The 24,487-nt window shown below is 43.0% G+C and overlaps 1 protein-coding gene across 1 annotated transcript in view; it reads left to right on the top strand.

Moving 5' to 3' along the window:
• PRICKLE1 (prickle planar cell polarity protein 1) overlaps window positions 1-24,487 on the top strand; it is a 64,945-nt gene that overhangs the window by 24,834 nt on the left and 15,624 nt on the right. The gene's annotated exons all lie outside the window — the stretch shown is intronic.

Genomic DNA, 24,487 nt, shown 5'->3' with positions numbered 1-24,487 from the left:
GTATTTTATTTTTTTTTTTTTCAGTTCTTTATATTGGGTGAAATTTTCATCAGTGTTTAATGCTGAGAGATCACCCTTTCAATTTGTAAATGAAGATCTATACATTTAAACTCAAGCAAATTTCTACTGAAAAGAGAAAAACAAAATATAAGCATCTTAAAATTGCAATAAATATGGTGATGTGATGAGTAGCATCTGTTCTCCAGGGAGAGGACTCAGTTTAGGACTTCTGAAGTTGCTTGGTTTACTCTTTTCTTTACTTGCTGCTTCCTTTATAGACAAGATGATTTGCATTTTTCTTGATACTAAGATACTATGTGATCTTGACATAAGAATCTCAAATTATTCAGCACATATGGGAAACTCAGGGTAGTAAATATGAGTAAGCTGAACATTATTATTGCCCCAGCTTCTGAAAAGCTGGACTTCTCTGTGTGGTTTCAGTATGGTTACCTTGTGGGGATTTTTGTTTGGTTGGGTTTTTTGTTTGGTTGGTTTTGTTTTGTTTTTCCCTCCCGCTGGGGTTTCATGGAACTGAGTAATTTTTGGGCACACAAGGCTGACTTGTTTGGATGCCCTTTTTTACTTTCCTCTGAAACTTGATACTTAGATATTTATATAATAACACTCATATATTTGTAACCTCTTATAAAATCTGTATGGCTGAATAGTCTTCTATAAATGTTTTGCACTTTGACAAAGTATGAAGATCTAATCAGCAGGGGGAGTTGTATGGAAGACCAACGTTTTCTTCCTTTTTTTTGTGTTCCAAGTTCTGTGAGGCAAGACAAGACTATTTAAAAAGCTTTTGAGAACTGGTTGACTTGCTGTAAAATACCACTGGATGTTTACTTGAGGCACTGGTGTAAACTAACCTAAATGCTTTAGGGAAGTGCATTCCTATATAAATATGTATAACTGCAATTATCCTTTTTCAGATGTTCATGAAACCTTAGGCTGATCATAGGAAAGTTAATTTTGAGATTCAGATCCCAACTTGGGTTGTACATATTTTGAGCACCAGATTGCAAAAGAGAAGGAAAAGCACTCATTTTAAAACCCTTTTAATATCTGTAGGGCTCCAACATGTATGGGAAGAATCCTTGTCTTAAATTTTAAGAGCTCATTTGCAATTGTACAAACACCCATCCACTAAGAAAAATAATTGTACATGATTATTTTCTTTTCCCCACCCTCTTTAATCCTTGTACTTTTTATAGCTCTAAATTAGGATGGTTTAACAGCTGCCTCATGAGCAGCTGAGACATCCTCATTACCACTCATCTTAGAGAAGGGTGGGACAGGGAGGTGGGGAGGGAACATCTACAGTCATGTAACGATAAATTGTTCTGAACTGGCACATTTAACCACAAAAGGATCTAGACTTAAGCTTTTTGTGAATCTTTGATTTACTTCTTCTGAGTATAACTCCATGAGAATGAATAAGTGTGGGTTTTAGTACAGCACTGTGATATAGAAGGTTTGCATTAAGCTCTTCACTCGAGATGCACAACAGCTCGTTGTTGGACGTGTAATTTTGCCTAAGTTTAAAAGAAGAGATTTAAGAACGAAGCTTTTTCTTGTAACTTGTGCGTGCATGTAATTAGTAGGTTTAAAGTTTTCCATCTGCATGATTGTTCTTTTGCATTACATAAGTCTTCAAGAACAGGTTTAATTACCTAATTAAGCCTATGGTTATTATTTCCTGTGGAACATTTTAATTACAAATAAAATCTGAGGTGAAGTATCTAATGTTGAAGGAGAAGGTTTGTTCTGAGATTTTACAGCCATTTATCCTGGTGTAACTTAGTAAATGTTTCCATATGAAACCCTAAGGAGCAGGAACTCTTATTTACATGTATCCACCCACATGAACAATTCCTCTAAAGGTAGCCTGCAGAAGACATTTTTGAAGTTGCTCTCAAGCCACCTTTGCTTCATACCTGAAAGTAAGAGGCCTAAAAATGGTTGCATTTAACTGGTACATATTATTTAAATAATTGTTTCTTGCCTTAGATACTGTCCTGGTTTTGGCAAGAAACAATTATTTAAATAATATGCAACACCTTCCATATCTGTCAAGGTGTTGGATTAGTTACCTTGATGAACTGGTGGTCTTGTTCCCCGAGCATATGTTTTTGAAGGTTTACCGAGGTACAGGACAAGAAATGGAATTTCTTCAAAATTTACATTACTGAAGTATTATAGGGTAGTAATTAGGTCTTTAATGACTAACTAAAAAGAAATTCTGCTTTTATTACATTGGGGTTTTCTTCATTATGAGTAGACATGAGAGTAAATACATCCTTACACTTTCTTCGAGTTCTGGATCCTTTGGAAAGAGGTCGGTCTTTCAAATGAAATGCTGAAAACTGGAAGTAGTTCAGCTAAACTGCTTTTCTGGTTCTTCAGAATTTGGACTTTTCAAGAAAGCAGTGACATTTTCTGTGGGAAGATGCTCTCTTCTCCATCCCTCAACTCTCAAGAAAATGCAAGTCAAAACCTATTTTTTTCTAGCTGTTTTGTCAGCAACAACAAAAAGCAGATAGTCCTGTATTTATGACAATGGCACAGGAACTAATGCTTGCCCAATCACCTGAGGTTTGTTAGACAAAGCCTGAAGCTTTAATGTGAAAATGATTTGAAAATAACAAAAACTTACTCAGAAAAAGACACTGTAAACATTGAGTCCACGGACTGCTTTTGCAAAGTGGAGGAAGCCATGTTCTCCTTTTTACAGTAAAGAAAGTGAAACAGATGGACCAAGTGGTTTGGCAGAAGCAGAAAGTTTTATTGTTGGAAAGGATTAGAGTTTAGGAATTTCGGTTTTGTGGTTTGCACACACCCTTCTGACTATTTACTTATTAATTTTTTTTAATAAGGATGTGGTTTGAGATGCAGGATTTCTTGAGGGTGTTTTGGAGAGGTAGGGGGAGGTAGTTCTTGCTTGACAATTTAATTCATATGTGCTTAATGCTATGCACTGGAAATGGAGCACAGACAAAGCTCCAAAGATGAGCTCCAGAAACCTCTCTCTTGCTGGGGACAGGAATATCTACCATTTGTTTGCTCTGGAGAAGTGAAACGTGGTCACAGATACGTGCTTGCATTCAGGCTTTCCAGTCAGTGGAAGAGTTGTGGTGGAAACAAAACAGCTCTTCGTGTCACTCGCCAGAACAAGCGTGAGTCTGCACACCCAGTGAGCCTGTTGCGGGGCTGGCAGTGAGAGAGATTAACCTTTCTCTTTCTTGGGAAAGGTTTGTGAAATGTTCATTCCGTGGATGGTTCTTGGTCTAAGTGGAAGATGATTTGCTTCTCCTTCAACAGCCCACACCTAGCTCAGAGCTCTGAAGTGCAGCAACTCAGGAGGCTGGAAGATCCGTGTCACCTGGCTGCTAGTTAGCACTTCAAGAAAAGCAGCCATGGCTTTACACAAAATATAGCTATAGCTCTGTAGGCTCTATCCATAGAATAAAATAAACCCCATAAACCCCATCAATTCAGGGCTTGTTAAGCTTGGTGGGTATTTCAGGTTAACTTATTTCAGGTCAAGCCCACCTTGTACCCACACAAATAATTAAGAATGTTATCTGAAGCCTTTTTGCGTTAATTACTCCGGAAATAAATTTTACTGAATACAAAATGAATTATTCCACCATAAAATAGATGGAGGTACTTAGAATAAACTGCTTTGCATCTTTCAGCTGTTAGCTTGCTCTTTTAAATTGTATTATTACTTACTTGTCTCAGCCTGTCTACCGTTGTGTCCTTACGTGCTCTGGAATCATCTTGCCTGCATATAGTCTTGCCTCTGTGTGTACTTAAATGTACACACATGTGGTGTATGTCTTGTGTATGTGTATAGTGAGAGAGCGCAGCCCAGCGTATCAGTGTTGTAGCTCCCAGTCTGCGTGCCCTGCTTCCCTGTGCTCCTAGCTCAAGACCTTTCTCTCCCTGCACTTCTGAGTCCTGTCCTGAGAATAGTAACCAAAGTGTTGAGATTACTTCATTTTACATATCTTCAAATTAAAGAGAGGGAGTGTGTCTTGATCGGTATTGCAGTGAAGTTGTAAAAACTAAGATGATCTTGGGGGCAGAAATCATAAGGCCTCTATGTGTCACTTTGAACAGTAAGCTTGATGATGGGGCAGGTCATCCTTTTGCTAGGCAGGCTGCCAGGATTGCTGTTGCCATCACAAAATAGCTGAGAGCTGAAGCCCCATTAGGTCTCAAGCAGAAAGAAATCTGATGCAAAACTCTGTAGTGGTGCTAGGTGTCCCTGATTCCTGGGCAGAGGAGTGAGCAGGAGGTGCCAGGCTGTGTGTAAACAAGAGTATGTTCTCCATGGAGCACCCCATCTCCTCTGATCATGCCATACCATGACTTGCTTTTCTGAAGGCTCTGCCTTTTGGGGGAATGTGGCTCTGCCCCAGTGGTGTCTCCACTGCAAGAGCAGCCTCTGGAAGCGCAGGTGCTGTTAGTGAGCCCACTCCTGCTGTCCTTCTCCCTTGCCCCGGGATCTCCTGGCACTGCTGGAGCCTGGGGCATCAGGGTCCTCCAGACCAGCACAGCGGGATATGGGGAGCAGAAATGGCAGGACAGCACGGTGGTGTTTTCTTTCCTCTTGCCCTCTGTGCTCAAAAGGGAAGCACTTCACGTGGACAAAACAGAGAAAATGTTGTTGTGTTGCTTCAATATTAATTCTCTAATAGGGAAGGGAGTTTCAGACAGCCCCCAGTGCATGGTCAGACCTTTTTTCCCAGCACTTCTCACTCCCTGTATTTCCAGTGATTTATGTGGCTTAATGGAAGTCGTATTCTGTTGCCTTGCCCTTCCCTTCCCTGCTCTGCACAGCAGTGCCTTGTGTTTTGGCCTAGGGCTACAGGCCTCCCTGAGAAGCTTTCCTCCCGATTTCTGAGTCCCAGCTCAATCTGCTGCGTTGGTGTTGGCTTTTTCCCAACGCTGACAGTGCTGCTTATTTATCCCATTGGACATCATTACAATAAAGCTTCAGTATCATTTTTAGGCTATTTGGTAGATCAGTGCTGTTTGCATCTAAAGCTGTCATAGTCTCACCAATACTCAAAGGTTTAACTGAAAGCAACAATCCCTTCAGAGTTTACTCTGATTCTTGTCAAGGACTGAAGTCCTATTTGAAATTTATCCTTAAACAGCTTTGCACTTCTAACATTTTCTTTCTTCTTTGCTGTCTTTTTTCTTCAGTGAGCATCTGTTTCCAGATCCAGACTGTCTACATTAGCTCTCCTGTTCACATGAATCCCCACTTCTGCTCCTGGGTAGAGCAGCTGCTTGTGAGGATGGGGAAAAGGGAAGGAGGTTGGTGGTTAAATCTTTCCATCCTCTAGCTGGCAGGAAGACTGTGATTCATCCTGTCAGCTTTGTCTTGGAGCATTTCTAGACCCCAGATGTGTGTTCCCAGTGTTCCCAGATTGGCTGCACTTCCTTGGAAGCAGAAGCTGTGGGAGAATGCAATAGAGACATCCAAGTTCAGCAGTGCAAGAGCTATGTAAATGCAGCTATATCATTGCTGGCCCAAACTGAACCTCCAGCTGCACTGCATCATGTGGATTTATGAGCCTAAGTATCCACTAGCTCATGAATCTCTGCTTCTGATCTGTTGCTTGGTGTAGGCACACACGTCATTGCAGATGCGTGTGCTCAGGGGTCTGTCTGAGATGGCTGTAACTCTCTGTATCTTACCATTTCAAGTACTGGTTCTTGAGCTATGACTGGCAAGGAGCCCAGCAGCCATATGGCAAAAGGAATGTTGCCCAATGCCTTATTCTCTTCACTGACTCCATTTAGAGTCTTATCTAAGTTTTGAACCCTCTAGACTTTTGGATGGACTAGCCTGGTCTAATACTTTGAAGCACTCTCCAAGGAAACAAGTGGACATCTGTGAACCTTAAACTGCAGAAGAGTATTCCTGTATCTTGGTCCAATAAGAAGATGTTTCAGGATAAGTTGAACACTACAAAATCTTATTTCAGGGGTTCGTTTCTTTTTATTCAAGTAAAGCTACAAATTTTACAGGTTGCACTGCAGTTACAGCAGTGTTGGCAGGGAGAGCCATCCAGGTATTAACTGGGCAGATCTTAACTAAGCTTTCCACAGTAGAGCTGCTTTGTCAGTCAGGTCCCTGCTTATATACATATTGGAGAAGTGGCATTAGATGAACTGTTCTTGTGCATCTTAGCCTGCTCTCCCATAGTTTTCTACCATAAAACTTGCCAAAACCAGTGCACAATGGCATGATGGTTAAATGCCCTGTAAATACTTGTTTTATACAGATGTGTGCAATATAGGTGGAAACTAAAGGTGCTGGAGTACACGTAGTACTTATTAAAGTCCTAACACTAGCTTTTTTCTTCCTGTCAAGCCTACTAGGCATTGCTAGATCCTTGAGGATCATGGATAACTTTTAAGTAATAGTGGTTTAGAATTTCTTCTAAAGGGATAAATTAATATGTCATATCTAATTGATAATGGAGAGAAAGGTCTGAATGATCCCTGACAACCGCTGGAGTAAAAAACCCTTCCTTAGGCACAGGTTTAGAGCTTCCCCTGGCTGTAGTGCTTAGAGTTCCAGTGGCACTGTAGTGAGTGGCTGAGGAAGTACAGCAGATGGGGCCAAGGTACATAGCTTGGTATTGAAATGCTTTCTGTTTTCAACATATCTACACCTAAAGTGTTTACAGAGGCACAAAGACTTATCTGCACAGGTTGCAGCTGACACTCAAGTGTTGAGGGCTAAAGAAACTGGGCAGCTCTAGAGAAGGGACTGCTGGTGTACATGTTGGTTGTACCTGGTAGACTTACAACTACTTGCCTTTAAGCTTTGAGAGACTCCTTCCAAGACCAATGTTTTTATTAGAGATTGCTAGCATAAATATTTACAACCTCTCCTTCCTAATTCCTCCAATTTTGTCTTCTTTATTCTTCTCTGAAAAACATGTTGTTTCTGGAAAGATCGCTCCTCTGAGAGAGAAGGCAGGTACCAATGTTAAAAGATCATCTAAGAGATCAGAGAACTGTGTGCTTTGCTGTACTCCTATGACTAATTGAAAGACAATGCAGTAGAAGGGAGGTGGAAGGGAGAGGATAAAAGAAAGGGAGACGATGTGTATACAAGTCACAGCCACAAGCTGTACTTGTTTGCTGCCGGGGGCATGGAAAGAGAAGGTGTCTAAATGTACATTAGCCAAGATGGAATAAAGCCCTAAGACAAAGTTGTTTATAATTTGTGTGTTATGTCCACATCAGCCTGTCAACAGTGGAGATCTGGGGTTTCTTTTGCCCTGGTTAATTTTATTAAAACTGCAACATGCCTTGTGTTAGGGGCACGCACTGGGGAATACTTGTGTTGCTGCCTGTTGGCTGAGCCAAGGGAACCGCAGCCTCTGCAAGGTGTCAGGCGTTGGCGTAAACTGCTCTCACAGCGTTGTTGTGGGGACAAGTGGAAAATATGTGGTGCTCTGCTGGTATGGTGCAACTTGCTGGGATGCGATAATAAGTTTCGTTTGCATCCCGTGCCCTTCTTAACCGTGCCTGCATAAACCAAGCAAGGGTGGTCCAAGTGATTATTTCCTTTTCCCTTCTGAAGGGAACTAGAGTAACTAGAAAAAAGATAATTCTTTCAGTGAAGATTGAATCTAACCCCTATCTGAGTTTAAACTGCTTTTTAGAACGAAAACTTAATTTAATCGCTATTTGTTTGTGCTTTCAACAGATATGTTTTAGACTAGATGCCTTGGTTTGCTGTGGGTCACATGTTTACTCCTATGTGTAAACTGTGGTCTGTTGATCAGACAGGAAATGTTTTTGGCTTGAAAAGTTTCCTGTCATGTCCTCATTCATGTGAAAATGAAGCTTCTTGCCATCGCAGTCTTTTCTGGCACATCTTGCTACCGGTGTCCCAAGGGTTACAAGCTAACAGGCTGAGGGAACTGCAGTGCAGACATAAAAAAGGGATTGCAGAGCTTTTTCTAAAGGGTGCTGCTCCATCCAAGCAGATGGTTGGCCTGCAAAAACAAGGCTGAGACTCTGGGCCATTGCTCCAAAGAAAGTGGGGAGAGAGCTAAGTGAAAAGGAATTTTAAAAGATGAATGGTGTGCAAACTTCTTGCTCTCAGGGCAGGAGAGTTTAATTAAAACATATGGTTTATGTGCTAGGAAAGGTCACAGATCAAATGCCTGGAAAGCTCTGAGGCTAGTCATTTAAGATCTAGATAAAGGTACGTGCATCCTGCACTGTTGCAAACTGGCAGATGTTGGATGACCACATATGTGCCTTAATGTGTGTGATCTATATCATGTGATCCTGTGATAACTGGAGAATGACCAGTCAGTCCAAGCTGACTCTGCCCAGTCTCCTCATCGTCATTCCATATAGCAAGATAACGCACAAACCCTGTGTCTCTGTAGTCATCTGAGGGAGTGTACTGGCTCTCCTGCCTGTGCAGCTGCTTCAGATGAATCCAGGCTGGTGTGTCAGACACGCAGTTAATCAATAGATCTGCTTTTCCAAATGTCCACTTCTTCAGATTCTCCCCAGTACTACCACTGTCCGTGTGTTTTCTCCTGTGGGAAGGCGGGTTGCAGGTTTGTGGGATATAAGCAAGTCCTACTGGCCCTGGCTCCCAGCTAGGGCAGGTTAGTTGAACTTTATACTGTAGTAGCCCGGTTCCTCTCTTGGTCAGGTACAGGCTTTTCTGTACCTAGGAAAACGTGGGGACCTGCTTTGGGAGTAGAGGCACGTGATTGATTTGCTGCATTTCACACCACTTATTTTATTACCTGCTTTTCATTTGCCTAGTGAAGACTATGACCTCTGCATGAAAAAGTCTGTTGGATAGTGATGGCATAGAGAACTTGGCAAAATCAAAGCATTTACAACATCTATATCTTTGAAGTGCCTGATTAATAGTGCCATTGTCATGCCAGTTGGAGGCAACACTTCTCTTTGCAATTGAAAGGCTCAGCAGAGCTCGCTGATAAGCGCTGGTGCCCTGCTGGGAAATTGACCCTTTGAACTGGGAAGAATCCCTCCAGATAAGCAAGTAATGGAATTTTTATCAGGTCTTGCTTTTTATTGTAGTGTGTTTAGAGCTGTCAGTCTTTCTATGCAGCAAAAGTGTTTTCTCTCTAGTCCTGATAGGTGTGTGGGTAATGTAATATTCACACTTTAAAGACGCTGCTCCCAGGCTTGGAAGGAATAACCATGCCATGCGCTCTTGGGAGAACAGAAAGGAAGCAATGACAATATAACTTAAATAACAAACGTATGTTGATTTAAGAGCCAAACTTGCCCAGCATCCTAACTCCCAAGGGAGAGGAGTTGTGAGGATAGTCTTAGCATCTTTATGGGACAGATACAGAGGCTTTTTTTCACTATTACCTTAAAAAAAAGAGGGAATATATTTAAACTTTTCTTCATTTTTATTATAGCAATAAATGCTGTCTTCTACCTTAAAACTCATAGATATATTTGTGTCTAAAACGGTAAAATTTGTCTCAACAACATAACTGTATTTGCAAACAAAACACTGTTAAGCACTAAGTTTCTTCTGTGCCAGTGAGAATCTGCTTTCATTTAAAGCAGGGATCAAGCTTTTCAAGGCTTTACTTTGTAAGCCATAAAACTGAGTCATTAGACTTCTTGTCTCAAATCCCAGTACCAAAAAAGCAAAGAGAAGGAAACTAAAATTGAAACTTGACCTGGTTTTCAGCCTTGTTCTGTGCCTGTAATATTGATACCTCCAGTTTGACCACCACAGGAAATGCAGTGGGTCCTGTGGAAAGGCCGCTGTCACCCGTGGGAGAGTTTGGATTGGCTTCGTGTGTTCTGGACCGGGACGTCGGAGATTCAACCCGTACAATCTGTTTGGCAACGCAGCCGTCTCTGGCAGGCTCCGCATCAAAAACAGATGGTTTGCGTTTCGACGTTTGGGACGATAACGGAAGATATGGCTCTATTAAATATATTGATCCAAAAAGATCCATCTCACGGACGACCTAGAGAACAGAAGGAAACTGTAAGGAAGGGGATTATGAAGCGATGTGGGAAGCTGTTGCCATTGCGGGGCTGGGGGGTTGACGACAGGGGAACAGTCGTAACATGCTGCTCCGAGTACAAATTCATCAAGTTCAGGCTGACATTCCTTCGTGTCAGGTTTCCCCTTTGGTCTCCATAAGACACTGCTGCAGTCGAAAACCTTTCTCTCCAAGTAGTTTTATCCCACTTAATTGCTCTTTAAAATGTGCTTTATTCCTTGTTAACAATATAGCACTGCAGTGCTATATATTAATGAATTTGTAATTTAAAGAAGGGGGGCAGGGGCTGACATATGGCAAATACATGCTTTAGTTCTGGTAAGCACATGATTTTGAAGACAAACAAAGCTGTTTCCTTATCCTGAACATGTACTTATTTTGTTTTGCTGATAATGAGAAAAAATTAACACTGTTAAACATGATTGAAAACAGCAGTATCCTCTGAAATTAATGTCTGTGTGAATGACATTGACAGTCTCTTTGCTTCTTTGCATTTACTCTGAACTGGAGTTTGTTTATAGGTGTAAAATGTGTTAAAAAAATCATCCCAACTCCAAAAAGTAGTTTCAAATCTCTCTATTTTGTTTTCTTTTCAGTCTTGTAGTAATTGTCTTTCTGCATTTGCTTCTCAAATATGTATGGCTAAAAGCTATTTTTATTAAAAACAGGATTCTATCAAAAAGTGTCCAAATGACGGAAGAGTTTTTAGAAGTATTTCGTAACATAGATGTTTTGCATTGAAGTTTGTAACTACTTCCAGCACTCATGTTGGACTAAATAATAGTTCCAAAATTTTGTTTTATATGGAAACTTATGTAAGCATAAAAATTTAGGGAAGGCAGCAGTTATTCTGCTATTCCACGTTTCAAACATGTTCATTAAAGTTAGTGGAAGACTTCTCAGAAACCCAAGACATCTGTCTGGGCAGCCTTTTGTTTAGCAGTAACTGGTCCCCCTGGCCCTGAGACCAGATGTCAAACTGCCCAAATCCGTGTTGCGTAGCCCTTGCCCATAGTTGCGCTGCACTGTGCACCCCACCACACGCATGCCTTCTGTAGAGGCATTGCTCTTTGGTGGGTTGTCTTTTTCCAATTTGATGCGTCTGAAATACTCATCAGGGGTCTGGGAGTGTGTGTTGTGTGCATGGGGGTACTGCATGAAAGCATGGGCTGGGTGGCTCAAAGCCTCTTTGAGCTGAGCCCGAGGACTGTGGAGAGAGAGTGGAGAAACCCAAACCCAGCTCTTTCCTGGTCCACCTGGTAGGAAGGATCTGTGGCCTTTTAACATCCCGCACGTTGTGCCCACTCATGCTGTTTACTCAAAGCCACACCATGGAGCGTACCACCAGTGAAAGGGTGTAGGTGATTGCAGGCTTGTGCTTGAGCTTGTGCCCTGGCCCTGTTTTATTTAGTAGGGGGGTGTCCTTCCCATTAAAGGAGGGTTGAAGACCTCTAGGTGCCTCTTGGCTGCAGTGGCTGGCTGTATCTGGCTCTGCTCAGGCTCCAGCTGCACCCAAGATTCGTGGTTCATGTCTCGCTGGTCCTCCCAGCCCATGCTCCAATGTGAGTGCTCTCCAGTTCCCCTGGGCTGGGGGCTGAAGGCTCTCAGCAGTGTCCTCTTGCAGAAGTGCTCAGTGTGGTCTGTACACTGCAGCTGTCCATCCAGTCTGCCCCTGAGGGATTCCTTTCTGGTTACTGCCTTTCTCCAGGGTGACAGTGAGCCAGGAGTCCCCAGAACACCATTCTGCACCTACAAGATAAATACACAGTTAGGTTATTATGCATACACAGTATGTGACAAATTAGTCTAGGGTATAAAAAGAAGAGCCAGGATGAGGAGATACTATGATGAGTAACCCTTTCTGGGACTGAACTGAGAACAGTGGTCTGTCCAGAAAAAAAGTTGGGCACTGCTGCCTTACAATATTGTTGCAGAGGGAGCACCTCTATAACTTTTTACTGAAGCATTCTAGCAGGGAGTCTCACTGAGATAATGGGAAGGAAGGCTGATGCCATCAAAACCAGGAAGCTAGTTTATAAAGGTCCATATCAGTTTAAAAGACAAGACCCCTTTTAATACAAAGCCCAGCCTCAGAAGTGGCTTCTGTCCGCCAAATCTGAAAAATGTTTTTGTGCCCTGGAGTTGTAGGAGGAAAAAAAGAAGAGAACATGCAATTTGGAGACCTTTTGTGATTTTTGTTTGGTTGGGTTTTTTTTCTTTTATCTTTTAAAACAGAGAGGTGGTGTATCCCATCTTAGCTGTTTCCATGGACTGAGCTATAGGTGTAAAATTGTTTGGCCCCTGTTGTATTCTTGTATAAAGTGACTGTATTGTGAACAGCACAGAAAAAGCAGTGGGTTGTTTTATGCTTCATCATTCTTCTGATTAATGATGTCTAATTTCTTCTAACACCTCTCATATAAGGGTTCTAGCTCTGCTCTTTGAAACAAACGTATAACTATGGCAGTAATTAGTTCAGCTCCAGTGACCCAGTGACCAAACTTGGCCTACTCTCCCCAGAGGGAGCTGTGGAGAGCAAAGCATGTTATTTAGCTGGAAAACTAGATTCTCTTGCTGTGTTGGTCTTCTAGAGAAGAGGTGTGTATGTTGAAACCTTTACTGATCAAGTTCCAGTCATTCGTAACAAACTAAGATAATTGTTGTCATTATTTCATGGATGCTGCTTTGTGGATGAGTTGAGGCAGCAGCGCTTTCAGCATTCTCGCTTCATTACCCCTTATCTTGAAACATGTTTTCTTGTAAAATAACCAGAGTTTCTCAATAAATTTGAATGATGTGACATTAATTTCTTCACTGTTGGGAAAAGCTTTTCTTTTACTCCATTTAATAGTGTTGAAGTAGATAAATGTTGATAAAACAGTGATTTTACAGTGTTGTCCAAGTAGCATTCAAATAAGTAACGTATCTTTGCAAGACAAGACAGTGTCAACCCATCTTTCAGATGAGGAAAGCTGACAAAGAACGTAAAGGTTCTGCTGGAGATCTGTTAGTAGTCACAGGAAGGTGGTACTAAGCCTTGATCCATATTTGAGGAGTTGTGGGTATTGTGCACTCTGTTTTCATAGCTGCCTTGTCCTTCAGTGTTCTGTATGGGTCTAATGGTGCAGAAGCTCCATTCTATCTCATGGATTAGAACTGTACAAGTCTCTTGCTGGAAAATGTGAACAGATTTTATTGTTTGGCAGCGGGTACACTTGCTACTGCTTAGAATAACTAATAAAACATACGGCTCTGCCTCAGGTAGTCAGCCTCGTCCCAAAACAACAAATGCCCACTGTGTGAGGGATTCAGTCTTTCCCAAGACAGACCGTGTGTTTAATTATTACCTTCCTGTTCAGAGCAGAGAGTGGCTTTTCTAAATGATGGGATTTGCTTTGGGTTCTCATTAAATGTAGTATGCCATCGTGTGACACACGATATGCCCTGCAGTGTGTCATGTGCTATGATGCTAATCAACATTCAATACCAAAGGAGGAGAGCAGCTGCTCCACAGTCAGCATGTCTGAACAGTCCTGCGCCCAGCAGGGTATCGCTTAATTCATACTAATGGATAAAGAACTGGCCTCATAACACTTATGTAAATGGGGCTAATGATCAGGGAAAAAATGCAAGCCAGTTTTCATTTATTCGTAGAGATAGGTGTAATTAGAGGTAATAGCTGGATCAGAAAACTTGCTCTCCAGCATTTATTTGTTGATAGCACAAAATGTGAATGGCTTGTTTCAGTGTTTGTCTCTTGTGAAGTTATTAACTTCACACAGAAGCTGAAATATGTACACTCTTAAATTCTCATTGAGAGAGTTACAAGTCTTAATGGGGAAAAGCAACAGATAATTGCATGTCCTAAACTTACCTCAGTCATTTTCACTGTGTGCTAAGTGATCTCTACTGAAAATCCACTGCTGGGAGGATCAGCGTATTGATTGAGTTTTTTAATCTTTTTACATTATCTCCATTGTCTTCTGTAGATCAGAGAAATCAAGAGGAGGCAACCTGCGGTTGTGGCAGATGAGTAGTGAGATCATAATTGAGTATGAAGATCTTATTTTAGCATCTAGCCTGTAGAGTTCTAGCTGTCCTCTTCCATTTTGCCCAAGCATGCTTCCTCATTCATGGAGTTTGCTGTCCCTCTCACAGTTGTGTCATCCCAGTGACAGAGTGGATGACAGTTGATGATTTACAGTTTATGTCACAAAGAATCAATACATTATGGTGGTCTATTCTAATGATATGAAGAAGGAGTTGCTCTAGCTGCAATTTTAGCAAGTTGCGATCTACTTGGGTACTTTAGCCAGTGCCAAGCATGTGCTTCTGATCTTACAGTACTAAGCTGGTTTTGGCTATACAGGTTTCTCTACCAGTAGCTGCCTTGGTGTAATGTGTAGTGGAGAGGCAAATCCAGCCTTAATCTCATTTACAAGAGGAAGCTGGGTAACACTTGAGACTCTGTGGTCCCGACACAGAGCCAATCCCGGTTGGTATGGGTGTTTGTTATTTTCTGTAGTTTAATGTGGTACAACTAGCTGCATACAATTCTGTGACAGGTGCCTGCTCAGTGGGAGTGAAACCAGCTCTCTGGATTTTTGCATGGTAACTTAAGTCTTGCCAGATTTTAGATATTATCTGATCAGCACACCAAGAATTGACTGAGGAAGGACTTGCTAATCCAACAGCATAAGGGCACCAAGTTGGTTGAGAAAGCAGTGGCAATGATCAAAACGGAGCCAGGATTCTCCATTCTGTGACTGAAGTCATCTTAATGAAAGTGTACCTGATTTAATTAGATTGTCTTTTTAAACCTTTTATTTTTTATTTTTGTTTTCTTTAGCATTGTCATTAGGAATCTATTAAGGTCCTCTTTCCATCAATAGAGCTTCCACCAGCCTGGAGGTGTAGGGGGAGCATATCTGCTGATGAAAGCAAATCTTCCAAACATAAAAAGTGATTCTTGCCCAAATCCCCACCCTGTTCTTTGTTGGAAAAAGTGTTTCATGCTTTAAAGCTTGCCTGGTGCAATTCAGAGTGCCTTCAGAAGACAGGAGTTTTTGTTATGATGTTGGAAGTTGAGGCTGGCTGTCAATAGATTGCATTTGCAAAATCAACATAATTATGACTGAATTATCCCTGACTCGTCACTTCTGCGTATCAGGGAAGGGAAGGAGAGTTATGAAGGACTACTACTGAAGAGAAAGTCGATGATGACTGAGGAGGGAGGGATGTGTGTGTAACACAAAAATCCAAAGATTACATCAAGCTGGAGAGTCACGAGTGTATGGCTGTTGTGAAACATTCTCATCTTTCTTCTGCTTACTAATTGCCTGAGAGTTAATCTTGTCTTAGCAATAATTGTTGTAGACAAGAAAGCAAGTCATGAAAATATGCAAGTTTAAAGGTACTAAATTGTCAAAAACTTAAGCTAACACTAAACATACATGCATATGCGCAGGACTTTTTATAGACCCTGTATGTGACGACTGCCATTTTTCAGACGTGTAAAAATGTCATGTCTTGACAAATGGCCTGTCAGACATATCTTGAAGTCATATCAGGGAGCTCTGATGTTCACAGGTTTTACTTAACAAAACCTGATTTGTTGAAATTTAGGGTTTTGCCTTGAGTTCACTTTGCTATCTCAAATATTTGCTTTCAAAACCTGTTTAAAAAGATACCAAAGCATTATGTAGTGCAAAGGTTGCATGTTTTTCTGCTGTCTCATCCTGAAAACGATTGAGCTGCAGATTCGCAGAAATTAATCTTGAACTATCTTTGCAAAAGTGGCCTGACATTTGAGCAGATTCCCTCAACCTCTGATGCTGGAACTCATAGCAATACTGAAATGCTTCACTTCAAAGTGGCTGGAATATAAATACATTTTTTTAAAATAGAGGAAGTATTGTATGTTCTAGGAGCACGCGTTTTCTGTGGACATAAATTGCAATTAGCACTTGGTCACTTCCATTAAATTCTTGTACTCTTGCAAAGCGAGGCATTATTACTTCAAGGCTACACATCTGAAGGAATCCATCCTCCAAAGTAAGCTGGTAAGAAAAGCTGGGACATGCTGGCAAGCCCAGGTGGGTGTAGCTTAAAGCTCAGAGGCTTCCAGCAGAGTATCAGGTGTCAGGTATTGTCAAGCAGTTGCTGTTTCAGCAGCTGACAGAACCATAAGGACTTAAGGATAAATGGATGCTTGTACAAAGGTCAGTCACGTCAAGGGTCCCAGTTGAGCATTCTTAAAACAAACTTCTTTGTACTGTGTACCTCATACATAAGGATTTGCATTATTATGAATAATCTAAGATATTTTACTCTGAAGATATGTTTACATATTCTTAAGAGTCTGCAAATGTTTCTATAACTACGGTTAAGGAAATTTATATGTATCAGAGGCCCCAGACTTATCTATAGTAATGTAACGTGGGTGATGAGGCAAAGCTTGATATTTGGGGGACTTAAACTGACTTTTCCTTGTTGTAGTTACAATTAAATATCTTGGCAGTTAGTGCTAGCTAAGGAATATAATTAACTTGATTTCTATTTGAATATTTACTTAACTGATATCCTCACTATTATCCTACTGAAAGCCAGGCATAACTCGCATCTTGAACAGACACTGCCTGTCCGCTTGGCCTTCAGCTTCAAGAGTAGTGGAGACGAAGAGGAGGAAAGGAACACTTTTATGTCTCCAGCCACCTGATCCTAAGGATCTAGCTCTATGTTGAAGGGAATACTCGGAGGAGAAATTTGACTCTTTCAAATGCCTTTGGACTGTGACTCTACTAGCTCTGGGGTTTTTTTACCGATCTAGCACTTTTAGGCTAATCTTTCCCCTTGGTTCATACCTATGTGTCCATAATCCTAAGGGCATTTGGCCAGCAACTGAGAGAAGTGCTGGTGAAGCCATCTGCCCTGGCTGCCTTTTGATGTGGTTTTGATGTATGGATGTGTTTATAATAGGTAGCTACTGACCAGGAGTGGGACTGTCCCTCTGGGCTTTCCTCCTGTCCCCTCCATAATGCTGACAATTGCACTCAACTCATCCTGCAGTAAACCAGTTCTGGGAGCTAAACCAGCAGAGAAAAACTAATCATACTTGGAGGGCAAAAGAAAAAGAAGCAAGAGGAGGGGAAAAAAGAAAGGATGTAACATCCCAAATCGGCATTCCTCACTCTGTTAAGTGAAAAGCCTGTTTGGGTCTCTTAGAAAATGTACTGAATTATAACCTTCGTTGGAAAAGAGACAGCAAGCATAAACCTTGCATGATTACACCACATCTTATTTGGTCATACACAGATTAATGCTATAATAGTAAAGTGAAGTTCATACCCAGGGCAAAACACACTTCACATGTATTTTTACTTGGCCAGGTATGTAAATGGGGGCTGCTTTGGTGCCCGTTTGGGGTCATAGGTTACATTACAGGACATCCATTGGGAAACTAAGTGGGAATTTTTTAGCAAGATGCCAGCTTATGGAGGTTTGTAATGCATTCAAGACAAATGTGGGAGTGAGGGGAGACCTTCATGGCTCTCATAGAAGGAACTTCAGTTAGATGGAGGACTTTCTCTTATTCTTCTCTTTCTTTTCCCTGTTTTTTCTTTTCAGGGTGGGGACAATAAGATGGGGAGGGAGGACATTTGAGTATCTTTTCTGTTTTAAGTCAGTGACAAAGCATGGAAACTCGAGGTAAAACTATGCATTAGTGCCTGAGGTCAGGGTGTCATTTGGATGCTGTCTGGCCCATGACAAGCCTTCTTAAGCATAAAGAAAAAGAAACTCTATAAAAATCAAGAAAACTACAGTAACAGTGGTGGCAGAGGGCATCAGCTGGACAGATATGGAAGTGCAAGGAACGTCTGTTGGGGTAGAAGCCTGCCCAGCTTTGAGACGGAGTTTTTCCTTTGCTGAGCAAGTGAGAGGACTCTTCCCAGGCTTACTTGGCTGGGTTAATTATTTAACTGTTGCTTTTTCTATGTAAAAGACTGAAACACCTGTCTTTTTTGATGATACCTTTTGGTAGAGTTTCATGGCCTTCAGTCTTGACAGCTCATTAATCCGTTAGTCTCTCTCTATAACTGCTATATAAAAGAAAGCTAATAAAGATGTAATGCATCTCGTTATCCACCTGACATTTTTACATCCTCTTTGTATTGCTGTCTGCCTTGAGGATGACCTGTGAGATTAATTTGGTAAAATAAACTCATAGTTAATCTAAGCATTATTCTCTCCCCTGTATTTGTAGTGTCTGTGGATATGGCTTATGGAAAACGGCAACGTAGCACTCTGATGGTTACCTGTTTCAATGAGTGCTAGATTTTCCTCCCCTTGCCAATTTTAAGCAAGAGGAGATAACCACAAACTTTGCAAATCTCATCTTTGGCTTAAAACTCGGTTTTATTTTCTCTGGATATAATGCCACAGCAGCAGTAGTAATCCTCCACACCAGACTTTGCCTTCACTTAAAATCAATCACCTGGTTTTTTTCCTAAGATCAGGCTGTTGAAAAGCATCACCAGCAATGCTGAGTGTAACCAGAGCACTACTCATGCAACAAAACTGTATTCATTAAGGGTATGAAATTTGTGTTTAAATAATAGTTTTGATATCAGTTTCTTTACACAGAAGCCCCACTCCTGGGGTGTGTGTCCCTTCACATGTCCCTTCACATATATGTGTTGGTCACAGTGGAAGAGCCACACAAAGTTTGCACCATTTTCTTTTCAAATCTAAATCAATTTCCAAACCAATTTAGATAAACTGTGAGGAGTTTTTCAGAGGCAAAGCCTGAGAACGGAGCTTGACACAGATGAGAGTGACATCATTCATCATCCACGTAGGCTTGGCCACAATACTTGGCTGAAAAGTCCCTCAATAAGCAAACAGAGCATTAGCACGGGCTCTGCAACACCTTCCCCATTGCACCATGGTGTTTGCACTGGGCTGTTATTAAAAGCCCAAGCAGTGATTCCACCCTGCGTCAGCCTCTGCTACTGGCAAAGCGTTGCAGGCGCATGTTGTTGCAACGCTCTTTGTTGTGCCTTGTGCAGCCTGGGAAACGGGGTGCTAATTAACCGCAGGTGTCGGTGTGGGTAGGAGAGCCCCGCTCGCACCCGTCAGCCGGTGGTTGCGGCGGTATTGTGGGTACCCAGGCGGTTACCCCTGCCCTGAGTGACTGTGGGCTGCACAGAGCCAATTACGATAAAATCAAGATTACTGTCTTCAGAAAAGCCTGTGGGGTTCAGAGTTTCCAGATATGGCAACAGACCTGTTGGTTCAGGAGCAAGTCCTAGCCCGACGCAACAAGGAAGGGCATTTTAATGAAACTTTAATTCCTTGCTGCTAAAGCAAAGTATGATTGTGGTTTTAAAAGCTGTGTTGGTCCTCAACTGAGAGAGCACTTAGAAAAGGAAACCAAATAAGACTCTTTTAGATATGCATTCCCGACAGGCAGGAGCTGATGCCAGTCGGTCCTCAGGCCCACGGTAGCTGGTGCAGCTCTCCATAGCAAACCATTTGGGTGCTGTTTCCTGCTTACTGGATGCCTCAGCAGCTCCCTGTGCCATTTTTTGGTGGGTGAAAATACAAATGAGCATTTATTTATTTATTTGCCTAGTGCCACTTGGTTGTCTCGTGATTTGTTACCTGATGTTAATATTTCCATTTGATATTTTCACTTTTTAAATTTGCTTGGGGCATTGTTGCCTTTCTGTATTTTTTTACTTGTTGCATTTCATGTGCACTCTTCCTTTTAATCTGCTTATCCCCCCCTCTCTGTTGCATATCATCTCTTGTCTTTTACTTGCCTGTCTCCTACAGAGCTGGTTTTCTCAGTAATTTTAAATGTTATTTAAAAAATAGCAAAGATTCAGACTCTGGAGCCATCAGGACTTACGGGCTGCTGCCTCCATGCCCTTTCTTTGCAGCCTCAAAAATACAGGAAGACACCAGGCAGCAACCCAGTCAAGAGGCCCAGATACACCAGTAACAGCACTTGTCTGCCTCTTGTAGTTTGTACTCCCAGCAGCACATGGTGATCCACTGTTGGTGCCAAACTCTCCCATTTGGGTGGGCAGGAGGAAGCGGTGTTGAATAGGGAGAGCACAAGGAGGTGTCACCTCCTGTAGACATGAGGTGGCCTTGCTCTGGAGGCACGTAAGTGTCCTTCAAGGCTTCAGCTTTGCTTCAAGGGCATCCAGTCTGTCAGGTGTCTTCTAGTGATGGTATACAGTGGTAAAATTGCGCAAGCTGTTTCCCCCTACAAAGTTGTACTTCCACACTCACGTTCTTAACCTGTGAGAGAAGGCCCAGGACCAAGTTTGACAAGATGTTCCAGTATCTAGAGAAGCAGGTGGATATCCACAGGGGTTTCTGAACATGCCAAGGCAAACATAGTTGAATTTCACTTGTATTTGAGTGTCATGTAAAGTGGTCTTGGAGGTCAGGCCATTTAGGCTGAGCAAGACCCTTTTGCCTATATGCTCACAAAGCCCACAACTCCCAGTTTTCCCAAAAGGGAGAGAGAGCGAAGGTGAAAGCCGAGCCTGCAGCTCCACAACCGTCCAGCCTCACGCGAGTTGGTCCTGGTTTATCCTTATGCTAAGACTGGCAGGTGCAGGAAACTAAACCAGCATTTTTTTCCCTGGGTTGGGTTTTCCAGTAGATCATCTCAGACCATGGTGGAACTGCTTCCCTTACTCTGGCCTCTTTGCTCCCTCAGAGTATATATAGACCTGGGGCCACTGAAGTTAGAAAGGACCTTGGTGCTGTGAATGTCCCAGAGCTCCCTGTAGCCTGCAGGCAAGACCATACATGGTCAAGTCACGGTCCCTAAAATTCCCAAAGGGCATACCTGCCTGTGTCAGGCACTGGCTTTGATTTGTGCATAACCCCTTGGGGAGCAGTTATAATTCCTGCTCCATGGGCTCCTCCTATACCGTCAGAAACACACAAAGCCTTTCTTGGTTTGTTTTGTTTCAAAACATGAAACCTGGCTTATTTTGAATAGTTTTCTCATTGACTTATCTGAAAAAGTTATTACTCACAGATTTTTTTGTTGTTGTTCTAGCTTCCATTCACCTTCCTGCATGCTTTCACCTTTCATAGCTGACTCACAACTTTTTATTTTAAATGAACAGGTGATATGATGCTTAATTAAAACCCTGGGAGTGGAGGTGGTGATCATTAAAGGGTGATGATGTAGAGGGTGACCTCCTCTGTTTATACACAGAACTAATGGGGTTTGAGGGGTGGGTGTTATGCCACTGTCCTGCCCGGAGAAGCCGCCTCTGAAACACAAGAGGTTAATTTGTTCTCTGCTCCTTGGTCTCTCTTCTGTGACTGCCACCAAAGGCAGCAATTACAGTGTTATCTCAGAGGATGTTCCCTGATGTGGATAATTGTGGAACTGGGAAACCACACTGATACACTTAGTGAATTTCATACAGGCCAGAGAACACCCACGTCCTGGTCAGCAGTAAAAGTAAGTTGTTACCTACACTAAATTTGTGCTAATACCTTAGGGCAAAAGGTTCCATATCCATTACAGGTCCCTTGAACCATCCGGTTGTTTGAAGGATCAGCTCTACACAGCCGCAGTCAAGAATGTGGAACATGCCTTAAAGGGCAAGTCGGTTTGTGCCTGTCATTTTTAGCTTTTGGAGGGGGAGACAACTTCTGAAGCATAGTTTTTGCTTTAGAGAACAAGTATGTGTGCTGTCATATTTGTTGTGTAAAAATAATAGCTAAAAAAAAATTTAAAAATCATAGCCACACATTTATTCTTGTGGAAGCAGCCTGGATCAAAAGAAATAGTTAAGGAATTACTTTCATAATTTGCAAATGCCTAGGAGGAGTTATGATAGCTGGTTCTTTAGCCTAATTTTCAAGGGTATGGAATGATTGAGAATCCAGTGTTTGAGCACTGAAACACAGCAATCCAAGACTTAAAAGAAAAAAAAAAAGTTTTAAATAATTGACTACTTGAAACAATTTAACAAGGGCTATAGTGGATTTAACAGGAGTTGTAGTGGGTTTTTCATTGCTGGTACTTTTAAATCGAAATCAAATGTTTTGTTCATGCAGACAGTAATTTTAGGAAAATCTTATGACCACAGGAGTTTAGGCTAGAAGATCGCAATGGTTGTTTTTGGCCTGATAATCTTTAAGTGCATTGCCCAGAACAATATAGTAGTTTCTGTGCTTGAGCCAGGAAAGTCCGGGAAAAAAGAGCAGTGCAGCCAACTGTCTCTGTACACCCTCAAACACTTTGGTGTCAGGGAAAGTGTTAGCATGATTTTGGTCAGTTTGACTGCCCAGTAAAGTAAGTGAACGTTTCTTCTTTGGCTTCAGTAGGCTCTTGGTCAGGAAACGTTGCAAACTTATCTGCAGTCATTGAGTTGGTTGTGCTGCAGAAGTCCCCAGATGAGATTTTCCTTTTTGCAATGTGCCATGCAGACACAGTGAGCCCTCGCTGCAGGGAGCTACTAAGAAAAGGTCAGGCACCCCTGGAAAAAGGAGTAGGTAATATATGCAAATTGTTGGTATTTAATTCAGTTGTGTAGTGGGAAAGAATAAACATAATTCCTGACATTTCCATTTTTGATTAATGATGAATGGAGTTGGCAGATGTTCAGCTGGCCACCAGATGGGGTCTGCTCAGTCCAACGAACAGAATAGAAACAGTCTGGGTCTTGTAAAGCCAGCACTGCCAAAAGCTCTGACAAAATCTCTAGCTCATGCAGGTGATATGCCAACTTTCACCTCAGAACAACTTAGCAATTTAAGAATGGAGGTAGTACAACCAGCGAAACTGCTTATGGAAATGAAATGGGATGTGGAAGGATTTAGGCTGGTTAATTTGCTGGAGTTTCAGCAGTTTTTTTCTGCTGCAGGAGCCACAGACTGTGGCTTTGATTTCATGCGTCTGAATCTGTGCGGGACCTCATTCATGCACCCATGGTTACAACTATCCGGTCTCTGGGCATATCTCATGGGCTGTAGTCGATGGGCTGTTTTTAACGTCGTTAACCCAGGATAGGCTTTGCGACTTGAAATCAGATTAGCCCAGTATTGGTCTTGATCCATCAGCCTGCCTTTCTGTCTGGCTGCGTCTAGCAATGGTTAATCAGCACACGGGCGGGGGGTGAGGGCCCTTGGAACTCGCGTGTGCCCGACTGACCGCCGAGTGGGTCGGGGCGGCAGGCGGAGCGGCGTGAGGATGGGGACAGGGGCGGATGGGGACAATGATGCTTCTCTAAGCGCCTCTGCCCGCGGCAGCCGCCGCGCCTTTACCCGGCAGGGCCGGCTCCCCTGAGCACCCTGCGGGCAAAGTCATTCAAATTTAGAAGAATGAATTTAAACTCATGCAAATTCGGTTCCTGGGGGAAGCGATAAGTGTCTGCGAAGTGCCTCGTCGCCGTCCCGCACGGTGGAGCCGGGCAGATAAGGCGCCCCCGGCCGCGGGACCTCGGGGTGAGGGGAAGAGAGGGGTGCTAGGTCGCCGCTGCCCGCCGCTGCCCGCCGCTGCCCGCCGCTGCCCGCCGCTGCCCGCCGCTGCCCGCCGCTGCCCGCCGCTGCCCGCCGCTGCCCGCCGCTGCCCGCCGCTGCCCGCCGCTGCCCGCCGCTGCCCGCCGCCCTTCGCAGCGGGGGCTGGGGGGTTGCTGCTTTGACCCCGAGTTGCAGCGCGAAATAATTCCCTTTGATAATGACTTCCCAAGGGAGACAAAGGGGGGGGGGGCGGGGGGGGAAGAGGAAAGAGGAAATTTGACCGCTGCGTTCACGGTTACATTCACGGTGCCGGAGGGGAAGCTGCTCGCCAGCCTTTGAAGCCAAACCACCCGCCTCTCGGGGCTTTTTTGTGTTGTTTTTTTTTTTTTCTTTTGCCCGTGCTGGGGGGCAAGGAGAGGGAAGTAAAAGCGAGGGCTGAGTAAAAGCGAGGGCTGGCTGTTGTTTGTCCAGGGGCACTTAGAAAATACCCCAGTAACTCAGGTGTTACTTTTTCTGTGCATAAGCTGGAGGTCGGATGTCTCTCACTTAAAACGTGCCAAGGGGCGCAGCGATGGACATCCTCTCGCTGTGGTCCTCAGATTCGGATTGGGGTTTTTTAATTTTAATTTTTATTATTTTTATTTATACATAGCGATCTAGAGCAAATGCTTTCCCCTCCTTATCCGAGCCCTTAATTTCTCGGTGTGCCTGGACGCGCGGGGCAGCAGGACGGCCGTGGCCGGGGCAGGGTCAGCCCGGAGCACGGTGGAGGGTGGGGTGGGAAATCTATTTCTGGCGTAAACACGAACAAAAACCCTGTCACTACACCACATGTCCGTCGTGTCCTGAGCGCAGAAATTTATTGCTTTTGCAAACGCTTGGTCTCCCGGGTAGGCGGGCGGCGATGC

The sequence above is a fragment of the Streptopelia decaocto genome (genome assembly GCF_964273445.1).
Source record: "Streptopelia decaocto genome assembly, chromosome: 1".
Lineage (NCBI taxonomy): Eukaryota > Metazoa > Chordata > Aves > Columbiformes > Columbidae > Streptopelia > Streptopelia decaocto.
This window is presented reverse-complemented; position numbering and strand designations above follow the sequence as displayed.